The following is a 15,050-nucleotide window of genomic DNA, read 5'->3' as shown; positions in this document are numbered from 1 at the left end:
ATCTCCATAAACTGTAACTAAAGTGTAATAACCCCGACCACCCCCATCCTCCGCTGTCCTGTGGAGCCGTCATGAAAAAGTCGCCCTTTGTCACTTAGTCATGAAATTTTTTACACTCCATAAACAAACACAGAATTGTATGACGCTGCAGAAAGCTTACTCGAAACGAGCTGAGAAAATGCTTAAAAAAATGACTGCGCAAAAAAAATACCTAATTGCCGGCAATCAAGTCATAAAATGGCACCAGACCATCCCATGACACACAAAAACAGTGACGGGGCAAAACATGAAAGTGGGCCAGGAATCCCATACGCTTTTACTGGCAGATACAAAACACACACGTGTGCCAACTGCGGGCAGTAATACTTTTACGGCTCCATAAAAAAGTGAAGTAACAGAGAACATTAGTTAAAACTGTCAGCCCCGTAAGGAGAGTACAACTGCTGTGCTACAAAACTAACTCAAGTGGCGGCATAGATATATTTCTTTTTTTTTTTCAAATGGGTTTTCCATATTTACTGACCTTTCTTTTTTCAAATTAAAGGTATTTTAGCCCCTCTGGGAATGTCCCCAATTCCAGTAAGGGCCGCCGATTTGTGGGCGGATTGGTGTAAACATCATCTTTGGAAAATTTTGCAGATATGGCAGTTTTCACCTACCCCCTGGATAGGTTATCACTCAATACATTGGTGTGGGCCACAATGCTCAGACCCCCACAACTATTAGTAGGAGGATTAGCGTTCTGGTTGCCTTCTGGAGCAGCGGGATGCATGTACGACCCTGCTGCACCACTTAGCTTTTTCTGACCCCTGTCTTGTGCCCAGGGGAAATGATCAAGGTCCCCATTCTGGCAAGTGTTGTGAAGTTCCAGTTACAGTAGAACCCACACCAAACTAATATTTATCATCTATCTGATGGAATATAGATGGAACACCCCTTTAAGCTCCAAGTTTAATGCCAGATAAGTATTGGCAAGGTTAGAAGGGTGAGATTAGAGAGATAAGTGGTGCAACTGTGACGCCCGGGAGACCGAGGTACCCAGCACCAGATCAATGAGGTCCGTCTCTTGAGGGGGATGTCACTAGTGGCTTGACCCGGTGCTGTGGCCTCAGGCGATGCACAGTGTAAGGGATATCATGAAGGAACAGACACTTACTTGGTCAGCAGCAGGTCCTCTCAGCTGTGATGACCCCAATCCTGGGTCGATGGTTATTGTCCAAATGAAAAGACTGAGGCGCTGAAACGTTTAACCAATTTACTTCAACAAAAAGGGATTTGCCACCAATACTGTCACCGGAGTCTGTATAAGAACTCTGAATTACTTTGACCCTGTCAGGATTTCCACCTCTTATTATGCGCAGTTTCTGTACGGCCCTGCTGCTGTTTGTGAACTGGCTACCGACCCAATCTGTCTCTTCTGTGCTCTGGTTCGACGGACAACCCGAGTCCTTTTTGTCGGTTTGCCCCCTCTGGGAGTACCGCTGAACTCTGTGTCTGTTGTTGCGTCTTACCCTGGTGAAGCTGATATCACCTCACTTCCTTCCGGTTGCTGTATTATATATAATGAATATAGCCACGGATCCGGTATCCGTCTCTGCGCCTATTCTGAGTAGAGGTTATTACTACCCGGTTCTCACAATGTCCTTTTTCTCTATTCCTCTTTTCCTACTATCGGTATTACGGGCCTATAATCCGTCATAGGGCTGTTAGGAGTTCAGTTATACGACCTCTCACTTTCAGCTCCTCAACCCAACTGCCAATGTTTTTCTCAGACCAGAATAGATCAAGGGGAGTCTCTGGAGCTCCCCCTTCTGGCCGGAGATGGTAGTGCAGTCTTGCTATTTTAATATTTGTATGTTGTGTCAATAACTATTTTTGTGGCAAATACCCCTAGGGGCACCACAATAACTATTTTTGTGGCAAATACCCCTAGGGGCGCCACACAACCATTTATATCCATGAATAGGGTTGTCTTCCTGAGACAATCCTCTTCTTACAAGGATCCACCTTGAAAAGTTGCTCCTAGGGTGTCATGTTGGCATCCTCGATGATTAGTTGTAGTTTATATGCAAACCTGCCAGAATTCCCTGCAATACCCCCACTGGTGGATTGAAATATCACATTGTGCCCACTGATATCAATTAGGTATCCATGTGATGCATGAACGTTCCCGGTCCTGCAGAGTGAGAGATGCTCTATGCATCCATTCTGTGCTCTGGTTGGTTGATGATGGTCCTTAGTGGTCTTGGAAAAAAATAAATTTAAAGGGAAAGGTTGCTTCTCATAGGTCTTAACAGATCACAATGAGATCATGGAAGGCAGAGAGGATACATACTACAATAACTGCCCTGAGAAAAATTACTAATGACTTACTCACAGCCAAAGTTAACAGACAGTTCTCCATCCTCCTCCTTCCCGACCTGTCTTCTGCCTTCGACACAGTCCACCACTGCCTACTGCTACAGATTCATTCTTCCCTTGGCATCAAAGACCTTGCCCTGCCCTGGATTGCCTCATACCTTTCCGATCACACATTTAGCGTTTCCCACTCCCACACTACCTCCTCATCCCACCCCCTCTCTGTTAGAGTCCCTCAAGGCTCTCTCCTAGGGCCTCTACTTTTTTCTATCTATACCCTCAGCCTAGGACAACTCATAAAGTCCCATGGCTTCCAGTACCACCTGGACGACACTTAGATCTACCTCTCTGGCCCAGATGTCACCTCTCTGCTGTCCAGAATCCCGGAGTGTCTGTCAGCCATATCCTCCTTCTTCTCCTCTTGCTTCCTAAAACTTAATGTAGACAAAACCGAACTCATCATCTTTCCTCCATCTCGCGTATCCCCCCTACCTGATCTATCTATTACGGTAAACAGCATCAGGCTCTCTCCTGAACTTGAAATCCGCTGCCTCGGGGTAACTGTCAACTCTGCCCTGTCCTTCAAGCCGCACGTCCAAACTCTTGCCACCTCCTGCTGCCTCCAACTCAAAAATATTGCCAGAATCCGTTCCTTCCTCAGCCCACAATCTACCAAAACTCTTGGGCATGTCCTCATCATCTCCCGCCTCGATTACTGCAACACCCTCCTCTGTGGCCTCCCTGCTAATTCTCTTGCACCGCTCCAGTCTGTCCTCACCTCTGCTGCCTCACTAATCCACCTCTCTCCTCGTTACTCCCCTGCTTCTCCCCTCTGCAAATCCCTCCACTGGCTCCCAATTCCCCAACGAATCCAGTTCAAACTACTAACACTGATCTACAAAGCCTTCCACAACCTGTCCCCTCCCTATATCTCTGAACTAATCTACCAATATCTTCCCTCACGTAATCTTCGATCCTCCCAAGACCTCCTACTCTCCTCCACACTTATTCGTTCCTCAAACAACCGCCTCCAAGATTTATCCCAAATACCCCCCATGCTCTGGAATTCCACATCTCAACACGTCCGTTTATCCACCACCCTCGGATCCTTCAGACGGAACCTGAAGACCCATCTCTTCAGGAAAGCCTACAACCTGCAATATCCATTCCGCCGCCTCACCAACCACCTGAGCTGCCACCTCACCACCACCAGAGCTGCCGCCTCACCACCAACAGAGCTGCCGCACACCACCACCCAAGCTGCCGCACCCCTGACCTTCTGTCTCTTCCCCATTATCCCATAAAATGTAAGTCCACAAGGACAGGGTCCTCTCCTCTCTGTACCAGTCTGTCATTGTAAATTTGTTTACTGTAAACAATATCTATAACTCTGTACGGAGGAGGAGGAGGAGAAGAATAACTGGATTTAACGTGGCTCCATTGTGCCCTTTGACTGACTAAGAGGAGTCTATAGTAGCCTGAATGGTAATCCCTGCCTCCTCACAGGCTGATCAGGCTTTCCGCAGGTTTTATACTGCAGTTATACTTCTTCTAAAAAGCAGGGGAGGGTAGAGCTGAAGTTCATGACTGCAATGTTATAGTTACATAGTAACATAGTTATTAAGGTTGAAGGAAGACTTTAAGTCCATCTAGTTCAATCCATAGCCTAACCTAACATGCCCTAACATGTTGATCCAGAGGAAGGCCAAAAAAAAACACGTGGCAAAGACTAAGCTCCACATTGGGGGCAAAAAATCCTTTTCGACTCCACATACAGCAGTCAGACTAGTTCCCTGGATCAATGCCCTATCAAGGAATCTAGTATATATAACCTTATAAGCTACTAAACCTCCATTAAGACAAAGATCATGTAAATGAGCAACAATGGGCGGAATGAGCCAATAAATCTTCTTAAAAGCAGATAGGCTTCCATTCAGTCTGAGGGCAGTACAGAATAGAGGAGGAGACGCTGAGTTCGGGGATATAAGTGCAGCGCCCCAGGGTCCTGGTCTTGCAGTAATGTCATTTTCCTCTAGGGGGAGTGATGTTACGTTTGGAGGCAATGAAGGAGATCTCTTTGTCAGGTAACACAATGCATGCAACATGTTCACACTCCAGACCAGAAGGGGGAGCTATGCTCCTATTTATTATGGCACTCTTCACAATTAAATAAAACTGGTGGTCTGGATAGGAAGTTAGGCAGACGCTGACTGAGCTTTGCTCAGGACAGATGCTGACTGGGCTTCGCTCAGGCAGTTGGTCCCTGACAGGGGTGGCATTCTGTCAGAGGCCTAGACAGAAGGCCACGAAGCTGCGCCTGCCCTGAGTACGGCAGCTTCCAGAAAGAGACATCGAAGGAGAACTGTATTGTAGAGAGTGAGAAGTCATAGCAAAAGGAGAGGAAACCAGAAGGAGTTCTGCCCTACACAGGCTGCCTCCTTCTGAGGTGAAGGATCCCGGTAGCTAGAACACCGAGGGAGCAACAGTTCTTTATGCCTTGCTCTAGAGACCGGCAGGACAGCTAATTCCACGTTACCTGCCCGCCCTATACCCAGGAGGCAAGGTGGGCACCCACGAGAGGCTGGGGCATGATAGAGTCCCTGTAAAAAGCCTCACACCACAGGTCATATGGGTGTGTCCTATCCATGTGGGGGACAGAGAGAGACACAAAATCCAGAACATCTACAACAGTTGTGAGGACCTTATGAGAGGCTCAGCAGTAAGGTACTCCAACACCAAGGCGCTAGAGGAAGGCTACTGATTTCCACCTGGATAAGGGGACTCTGGATTTGCCTCCAAACTGGCCGGACTCTGCCTACCCTGTGATCCGGTGCCCTGGACTGTGGACGCTGAAACCTTCAGTAAAAAGGTAAAGAGAGTGCAACCGTGTGTCCTCGTACTTCTCTGCGCCTCACACCATCCACCATCTACACACTGGGAAGCCCTGGGGACACACTTCACCTGTGGGAAGGTATACCATCTAGCTGCCATAACATCACCCCAGCGGACCCCTAAGCAGCGTCGGTCACCCTGACCGAATACCACAGGTGGCGTCACGAACATTTCCCCTTTAAAGACCTTTTCCCCCTTTATACGGACGTCCCAAGGGCCACAGACTGCGTCAGCCACCGTGACATCCCCCTTGAGAACCGAAGGACCCGGTACCGAGTACCCCTTGCCTTACACGGGGGCGATCCATATGCTTTCCTATTATTATTTTAAACAGTAATTTATTGTACAAAGCTGTTTAAATGCTGCCAGGAGTCACAGAAAAAGCCTGTGAGTCATGCCTGCCCCGCCCACACACTGAATGACAAAGCTCCTGCAGGAAAAACTACTAATCACTGTGTGTGGGCGGGGCAAAGTAGACTCACATGCTTTTTATAGCATTTAAACAGCGTTGTACACGGAAATGATATGCGAAATAGAAAACGATATATTCCCGAACTCAGTGTCTCCTGCTCTATCCATTGTTGCACCAAGCGACCAAATAAATCCACTTTAATAAAATCGAGTTTCCTTATAGTATACATAGATAACGATGATACACCCACACGTCAAGAACAAGAAATGAACACCTTTTATTTTGCACCATTACTGTTTTATAGCTTTAGATAAAAAATTATCAAGGGCCATGAAATGTCACACAAGCCATGCACCGAGTGCAGTCCCTGTAGTAACATCTGCATCTTGCCGACTTGTTGTTAGCGTCTAATATGAAGTCATAGGAGCGCAGATGAAGTCCCCAATCCTCCTGCTGTCAAATCAGCCGCACTAGCAAGCACAACTGTGTATTTGAGTGGCACAGAATGCTGCCCAGCGCTGATTATGCAGTGCGCAGCAGACGAGAGGAGTTTGTCATCAGCTGCTGCGCTCTGCCTACTCTGCGACTGAGATGACAAAGCTCTCAGTATAATAGGCAGTTCACTTGTTGCACCCCAGCAGCTATATACAGTGGGGCAAAAAAGTATTTAGTCAGTCAGCAATAGTGCAAGTACCACCACTTAAAAAGATGAGAGGCGTCTGTAATTTACATCATAGGTAGACCTCAACTATGGGAGACAAACTGAGAAAAAAAAAATCCAGAAAATCACATTGTCTGTTTTTTTATCATTTTATTTGCATTTTATGGTGGAAAATAAGTATTTGGTCAGAAACAAAATTTCATCTCATTACTTTGTAATATATCCTTTGTTGGCAATGACAGAGGTCAAAAGTTTTCTGTAAGTCTTCACAAGGTTGCCACACACTGTTGTTGGTATGTTGGCCCATTCCTCCATGCAGATCTCCTCTAGAGCAGTGATGTTTTTGGCTTTTCGCTTGGCAACACGGACTTTCAACTCCCTCCAAAGGTTTTCTATAGGGTTGAGATCTGGAGACTGGCTAGGCCACTCCAGGACCTTGAAATGCTTCTTACGAAGCCACTCCTTCGTTGCCCTGGCGGTGTGCTTTGGATCATTGTCATGTTGAAAGACCCAGCCACGTTTCATCTTCAATGCCATTGCTGATGGAAGGAGGTTTGCACTCAAAATCTCACGATACATGGCCCCATTCATTCTTTCATGTACCCGGATCAGTGGTCCTGGCCCCTTTGCAGAGAAACAGCCCCAAAGCATGATGTTTCCACCACCATGCTTTACAGTAGGCATGGTGTTTGATGGATGCAACTCAGTATTCTTTTTCCTCCAAACACGACAAGTTGTGTTTCTACCAAACAGTTCCAGTTTGGTTTCATCAGACCATAGGACATTCTCCCAAAACTCCTCTGGATCATCCAAATGCTCTCTAGCAAACTTCAGACGGGCCCGGACATGTACTGGCTTAAGCAGTGGGACACATCTGGCACTGCAGGATCTGAGTCCATGGTGGCGTAGTGTGTTACTTATGGTAGGCCTTGTTACATTGGTCCCAGCTCTCTGCAGTTCATTCACTAGGTCCCCCCGCGTGGTTCTGGGATTTTTGCTCACCGTTCTTGTGATCATTCTGACCCCACGGGGTGGGATTTTCCGTGGAGCCCCAGATCGAGGGAGATTATCAGTGGTCTTGAATGTCTTCCATTTTCTAATTATTGCTCCCACTGTTGATTTCTTCACTCCAAGCTGGTTGGCTATTGCAGATTCAGTCTTCCCAGCCTGGTGCAGGGCTACAATTTTGTTTCTGGTGTCCTTTGACAGCTCTTTGGTCTTCACCATAGTGGAGTTTGGAGTCAGACTGTTTGAGGGTGTGCACAGGTGTCTTTTTATACTGATAACAAGTTTAAACAGGTGCCATTACTACAGGTAATGAGTGGAGGAAAGAGGAGACTCTTAAAGAAGAAGTTACAGGTCTGTGAGAGCCAGAAATCTTGATTGTTTGTTTCTGACCAAATACTTATTTTCCACCATAATATGCAAATAAAATGATAAAAAAACAGACAATGTGATTTTCTGGATTTTTTTTTCTCAGTTTGTCTCCCATAGTTGAGGTCTACCTATGATGTAAATTACAGACGCCTCTCATCTTTTTAAGTGGTGGAACTTGCACTATTGCTGACTGACTAAATACTTTTTTGCCCCACTGTAAGTTGGGGACCTCCACTCTACTGTTACATGTGAAGTGTATGGATGCTGCTCAAGCCATTATATAGTTAATGTCATGGTGCTTAGTTAGTCCCAAAATACTGGTACAAATAGGGTTAAGTTGCGTTAATATCTACTTAGTCTTGCAATTTATCACCTCTGAGTTTTCAAAACGAAGCGGTTGCTGATTAAATTAATAAATGCAATCCCAATCTAAAGCGAGTTAATTGGGATGATTTATTTGGTCCTGACACTTTTATGCATCTTTGATGAAGCATTATGAGGTTTTTATAAATATATTTTTTAATTTTGCATAATTTAATATGAAGCTTGGAGCTGGGGGCTGACAATCACACGAGGGGCCTTTCAAAATGCATGTATCTATGATTTATCTCCCGTGCTGAATCTGCTGCCGATTGTTGCATGGGCTGTCAGGGTGACGGATCTGTTTAGAACAATCTCTTGAATCCTTAGATTTTTCCTATAAATCTTACGATGCCTTTATAATTCAACCAAACTTGTGAAATATCTATTACTTAGTACTTAGGTAACAAGTAAGATGTAAGCGTTTCTATGGCACTCATTTACCATGCCATTAAAATCCATTGGACGCGATACATCATGGGAGAAATAGACTTGTCAGACAGTCTAAAAATTAGCCAAGCTGGAACCGCATTGTAAATATGCGCAAGGAGCACGTGAATAGTATTGCAAAGGTAAACAGGTGACTGGATGCAACGCACAGACGAGCACAAGGCGGAACATACAGCAAAACTATTTATTGCTTCCGGTATAGCAGGAATTTGTGGAACTGGGGAACCAGTTTAACAATAGAAAACCGCACAAGCACTAGAATAAGTCGACAGGGATTCTGAGTTCCTATGCTAGCTCCTCTTGACATAATGGCCCTAGCGGGGGTCACCGGGTGTTCCCGCTAGGCCACAAGTCCTCCTAATGAAGTCTATCAAGGAAAGCTGAGCCTCCTTTGCCTCAGAAGACCCTCACCCCACCTGTTGTCCTTGGCCAAGCCAACCCTTTACTTTATGTCAGTATAGGAAGCGAAGACCCATCTCACTCATGTCTCCCTCTTATCACCACGAGCGTCCTCGCCCACGCGGTCGACTTCTCCACTTGGAGAAGTGCTTGACAGGCAGGCGGGTGTCTCCTGGGCCTAGGGAAAAGAGGGCTAGGCTCCAGCTTCCAGTCATCGTCTGTTCTCTGGATCTTGACCAGCGTCACCTGGGCTCTGGTGTCGTTTGAGTTCAAATTTGTGCTGCTTCTTGTTGGGATGTCAATTGCAGGCTTGCTCCACTCAAGTTTGTACAATGCACGGGTACGTGTCTGTCAAACAGTGGACAAGGTGTGAGCAACTAATAGTCCGGAAACCGCTTCTTCCTCCTCTATCTGTTCAATTTGGAAATCCACCCCTTCCAAAGATACATGAGCTAGTATCGGCATAGTGAGCACAGTCTGCCCTGCCGGTAGTGGAGCGCCCCCAGACGCAGGGCCGCGGGGTACTCGATACCGGGCCTCTCTGTCTCGGTCCTGGGGTTGTCACGGTGACTAGACCCGGTCCGTGACCCTGCTAAGGGGCGTCCAATGAAAGGTGTGATGGTGGTGCATGGTGCAAGTCGCGATGAATAACGAGGACACAGGGTTGCAGTCTCTTTACCTCTTTACTGAAGGCTTCAGGATCCGCAATCCAGAGCACTGCTAACAGGGCTGGCTGAGACCGGCCGGTCCGAAGGCACATCCAGAGCTCCCTTTGCAGGTGGAAATCAGTGCCTACCTTCTAGCGCCTGTGTGTTGTAGTACCTCCCTGCTGAGTACCACGGGATAGTCCTCACAACTGTTGTGTCTGTTTCTGATGTTCTTTCTTACAACTCTCGTTTCTGTTCTGATGTTCTTCTCCGTCCCCCAGATGATATGGCTAGGACGCACCCGTATGACGGGTAGGCCTGGAGTTCTTCTGGGACCCTAGAGTCGCCCCTCCCCCACAACTGCCTCCTATGTCTGCTTAGGTGACTTAGGTGAGATAGCCAACCTAAAGTCAATTGCCCTGCCGCTGTTTGAAGTAATGCTTGGAGCCCAATACTTCCTCGGCGTACCGGCCACCGGCCACGCGCCTCAGTAGGATGTTGCCACGATCTTAAGGCACGACTCCTACTGGTTCTATTCTCCTTTGTGCCCTGATCTCATCCCCCACCTCTCCACAACAGGACTTGCCTTTTTGTGAATGAAGTTGAATCTTTTGTTGGGAACATTTTACATAATGTTTGGCATCTCATTTATCCTGCGCTCTATACTGAGCCCTTCGGCGTTACCATCTAAATCTCCGAGTGACGTGACAGATGAAACCTCGAGGGATCCATTCACTATAACACAGTAGCAGAGTTACTCTGGACTGCATCTGGCATCTGTTCAGCGATGGCCTTTTTTTCCCCAGAGGTGTACAAAACTGTGGCGTACCGCGGATTTATGCACATCTAAAAAGTTGGACAGCCAGCGCTGGATCACTGGTCCTATGGCGTCCACAGTGCCTCCATCTACCTCATTATAGGGAATCTTCTGCCTCAGATACCGTCTGAATCACGTATTTCAAAGATTTACATGGAAACCCCGGTGAAAGCACTCAGCGTAGAGCACAGGATAAATGTGCACCGAGCCTTACTGCGATCTTCGGGAGGTAGAATGAACAAAACCGCATTTGAAGAATTGGTTTTATATATTTTTTATGCTGTTCCTTGTGCAGTATAAGTGATTAGGCAACTTTATTCTTCGGATCGGTGATATTACATCGATATACGATTTCTATTGGGTTTTTAGGTTTGACTGCTATCACAATAAAATACTTTTTTGCGTATTGCCATATTTTGATAGCTAGAATTTTTCCATATTTCATCTGACAGTAAAGTGACAGCTTGTTTTTTGTGGGACAAGTTATCTTTTTATTGGTATCATTTTCCGCCACATAACATTTTTTTTATCGCTTTCTATTCCGATTTTTGGGAGGCAGAATGAACAAAAAACAGCAATTCAGGATTATATATATACAGTGTGTGTGTGTGTGTGTGTGTGTGTGTGTGTGTGTGTGTGTGTGTGTGTGTGTGTGTGTGTGTGTGTGTGTGTGTGCGCACCATTCCGTGTGTGTGGTAAAATTTATAGGCAGCTTTATTCTTCCGGTCAGTACGATTACAGCAATATCCCATTTATATCTTCTTTATTATTATTATTTTGCCGCTTTTAAAGAATAAAAATTACTTTATAGACGTTGTCAGCGGTACTATTTTTATTTACATTCGTCTTTTTGATCACATTCTATTCCACTTTATGTTTGGCGATATGATAAAGCATTGTTTTTTCCTTATACTAAATATGTGTACTTTTTGTGTTTATTTAGGTTTTTAAATTTTACATTTTTTTTTACATTGTCCCAGGAAAAGACTTCAACTTTCCCTGCCCTGATTGCTGATCTAATACTCTGTGTAGTAAAATATGTATAGGTATGATTGTGTGACTAGCAGTAATTTCGCATCTGTCCTGAAGGCTGCAGGTCTCACCAAGGTGATAATGTGTTATCCTGAAAAAAAAGGCAGTTTTCCTGTTCTCAGACCACAGGGGGGTCTTCCTGGAAAGACAGAATTGGAAACATTTAGCACCTCTATGAGGCCTCAAAGCCAGATGCCAAATGGGACCTAGTACAGCCTGACAAATTCTATTTACCATCTATCTGTGAGAACTTACACTAAGAATTTTAGAGGAAATAATATATTCATTGGTGGAGTGGCCATGGTCCAGTGAAAAACAAGCAATTACAATATCAACCTGAGAGGCTGGTCTAGAAATCTGACCTCCAGGGTGACTCTATAAATTAGGCCTGTACACATAGAATCGTGGTTCACAGATTGAGGGACAGCCAAGCTGATGTAATCCAGTCCATATTCATCCCCCCTCAGGTAGCAGAAAGCAGACTACAAAGTTAGATATTTCTGTAAGTTTTCTCCCGTTTATTTTTATAACTGTTTTGCATATTTGTATGTCACTTTTTATTACTATATTTTTATACCCTTTTTATTGTAAGCACTGTACCTTTTCTATTAAAGCATAAAACTTTAAAAAGTTGAACCCTGCATGTTCTAAAGAATCCATAGCCTTAAAGTGTGTGAGCCTTATGATTGGCAGACAGTAGTAGCAATATTTCCGGGACTCAACGCCCGTGTGTTCGGTGGCAGCATGTATGAGCGGGTGTGTGGCCTGGATCGGTGTGTGATTTATGCTCCCATTACAGCATAGGACAGAGATTGAATGCTGGACTGAGAGTGGGGAGATAGATTAACCCTTGCAGGTGCCATCCCAAGTTGAGTGCTGAGAAGTGGGTACGTGACACTATGCAATGCTTTTCGTTGCAGGACATAAGATCAGCATCTCACACGGGGGGGAGCTTACAGGCCACCATCTCTGGGTGACCCAGAGGCCAACTTTCAGCCAGGGGTCACCATGAAGACCATTGGTACAATGTCATCGAATCGCATTGTGCCAATGGGAGCAGACAGGGAGCTCCCTCGTTCTGCGATGCCCCTCGATGTCACCGTCAGTATTGACAGCGGCATCAGGGTTTAAACGCCCACAACTGGTGCTAGCAGCAATCGTGGGAGGTGCTGCAGGATGTCAGCTCTCATATAGAGCAGACACCAGCATTTGATTCCCGTGGTGCTCAGTGTCAGCCTGTGCAATCATCAAGCTGTATATACAAGCGTTTCTCACTAAATTAGAATATCATAAAAAAGTTCATTTATTTCAGTTCTTCAATACAAAAAGTGAAACTCATACTATATAGAGTCATTACAAACAGAGTGATCTATTTCAAGTATTTATTTCTGTTAATTTTGATGATTATGGCTTACAGCCAATGAAAACCCAAAAGACATTATCTCAGTAAATTAGAATAATTAACAAAACACCTGCAAAGGCTTCCTAAGCATTTAAAAAGGTCCCTTAGTCTGTTTCAGTAGCTCCACAATCATGGGGAAGACTGCTGACTTGATAGAAGACAAGAAGGCAGTTACTAACACACTCCACAAGGAGGATAAGCCACAAAAGGTCATTGCTAAAGAAGCTGGCTGCTCACAGAGTGCTGTATCCAAGCATATTAATGGAAAGTTGAGTGGAAGGAAAAAGTGTGGTAGAATAAGGTGCAGAAGCAACCGGGATAACCGCAGCTTTGAAAAGATTATTAACAAAAAAAGCCATTCACAAATTTGGGAGAGATTCACAAGGAGTGGACTGCTGTTGGAATAATTGCTTCTAGAGCCACCACACACAGACGTATCCAGGACATGGGCTACAAGTGTCGCATTCCTTGTGTCAAGCCACTGATGACCAATAGACAACGTCAGAAGCGTCTTACCTGGGCCAAGGAGAAAAAGAACTGGACTGTTGTCAGTGATCCAAGGTGTTTTCAGATGAAAGTAAATTTTTCATTTCATTTGGAAATCAAGGTCCCAGAGTCTGGAGGAAGAGTGGGGAGGCCACAATCCAAGCTGCTGAAGGTCTAGTGTGAAGTATCCACTATCCGTGATGGTTTGGGGAGCCATGTCATCTGCTGGTGTAGGTCCACTGTGTTTTATCAAGACCAAAGTCAGCGCAGCCGTGTACCAGGAAATTTTAGAGCACTTCTTGCTTCCCTCTGCCGACAAGCTGTTTGGAGATGGAAATGTCATTCTCCAGCAGGACTTGGCACCTGTCCACACTGCCAAAAGTACCAATACCTGGTTTACAAACAACAGTAACACGGTGCGCTTGATTGGCAGCAAACTCGCCTGACCTTAAACCGATAGAGAATCTACGGGATATTGTCAAGAGGAAGATGAGAGACACCAGACGCAACAATGCAGACGAACTGAAGGCTGCTATCAAAGCAACCTGGGCTTCCATAACACCTCAGCACTGCCGCAGGCTGATCGCCTCCATTCCACGCCGCATTGATGCAGTAATTGATGCAAAAGGAGCCAGACCAAGTATTGAGCGCATTTACTGAACATACATTTCAGTAGGCCAACATTTCAGATTTTTAAAGCTGGTTTTATAAAGTATTCTAATTTAGTGAGATAATGACTTTTAGGCTTTCATTGGCTGTAAGCCATAATCATCAACATTAAAGACAACCTGTCACCTGAATTTGGCGGGACCAGTTTTGGGTCATATGGGCGGGGTTTTCGGGTGTTTGATTCACCCTTTCCTTACCCGCTGGCTGCATGCTGGCCGCAATATTGGATTGAAGTTCATGCTCTGTCCTCCGGAGTACACGCCTGCGCAAGGCAATATTGCCTTGTGCTGGCGTGTACTCCGGAGGACAGAGAATATATATATAGTGAAGGCATTAAAGGGGTTGTCCACAACTAGGACAACCCCTTCTTGATCCGTTTGTCTCCTATAAAATAAAAAAGCCTATACTCACCTCCTGTGTCGGAGCCGTTCCAGAGGTGTCAGCACTCACTCTCCCCGGGGCTCTTATGCAGTTGCTGTGACAAGTGACCACGGCATCCAATCAGCGCTGGCTACTCACTGTTTCCGCCTTTGTACGAATTGAACATGAACAGGAAGTCTGGGCTGTGGCTGATCTGCCTCTTCCTGTTCAATTTGTTGAAAAGCGGGGATAGTGACGTCAGCGCTGATTTTGCGCCAGGCTCACGTGTCATAACAACCATATGAGAGCTCCAGGACCGTGAGTGTTGACACTTTTAAACGACTCCTAACCTGGCAGAACAGCAAATCCGTGGCACCTTTTGGAGCAGGGCATTCCTAAATTTTCCTTTTACAGAGTATCCTTGATTGCTGGCAAATCAGTGCTTACAATAGTAAATGATCCTGCAGGTGTAAGGTAGAAGATATTTGGGCTGAACGTTGTTCCATTCTGTGATCAGCGTCGGTATGAGGAACGAGGCTCTGCAGGAATCTACCCCGGCCCACCGATCGCTCCATGACGGCAACAGTCAGGGAGAGCAGTGCAGAGCTGTAAGACGCTGCGTCACCTCATTACACCGGTAACTGCACGGCGGCCGAGGTCTCCAGCAACGATGAATAATTCACCGCAGACACAATGCGACACAGATATTAATGAGTTTCAGACAAATG

The sequence above is a fragment of the Ranitomeya variabilis genome, chromosome 2 (genome assembly GCF_051348905.1).
Source record: "Ranitomeya variabilis isolate aRanVar5 chromosome 2, aRanVar5.hap1, whole genome shotgun sequence".
NCBI classification, from domain to species: domain Eukaryota; kingdom Metazoa; phylum Chordata; class Amphibia; order Anura; family Dendrobatidae; genus Ranitomeya; species Ranitomeya variabilis.
Note: the sequence above shows the minus strand (reverse complement) of the source record.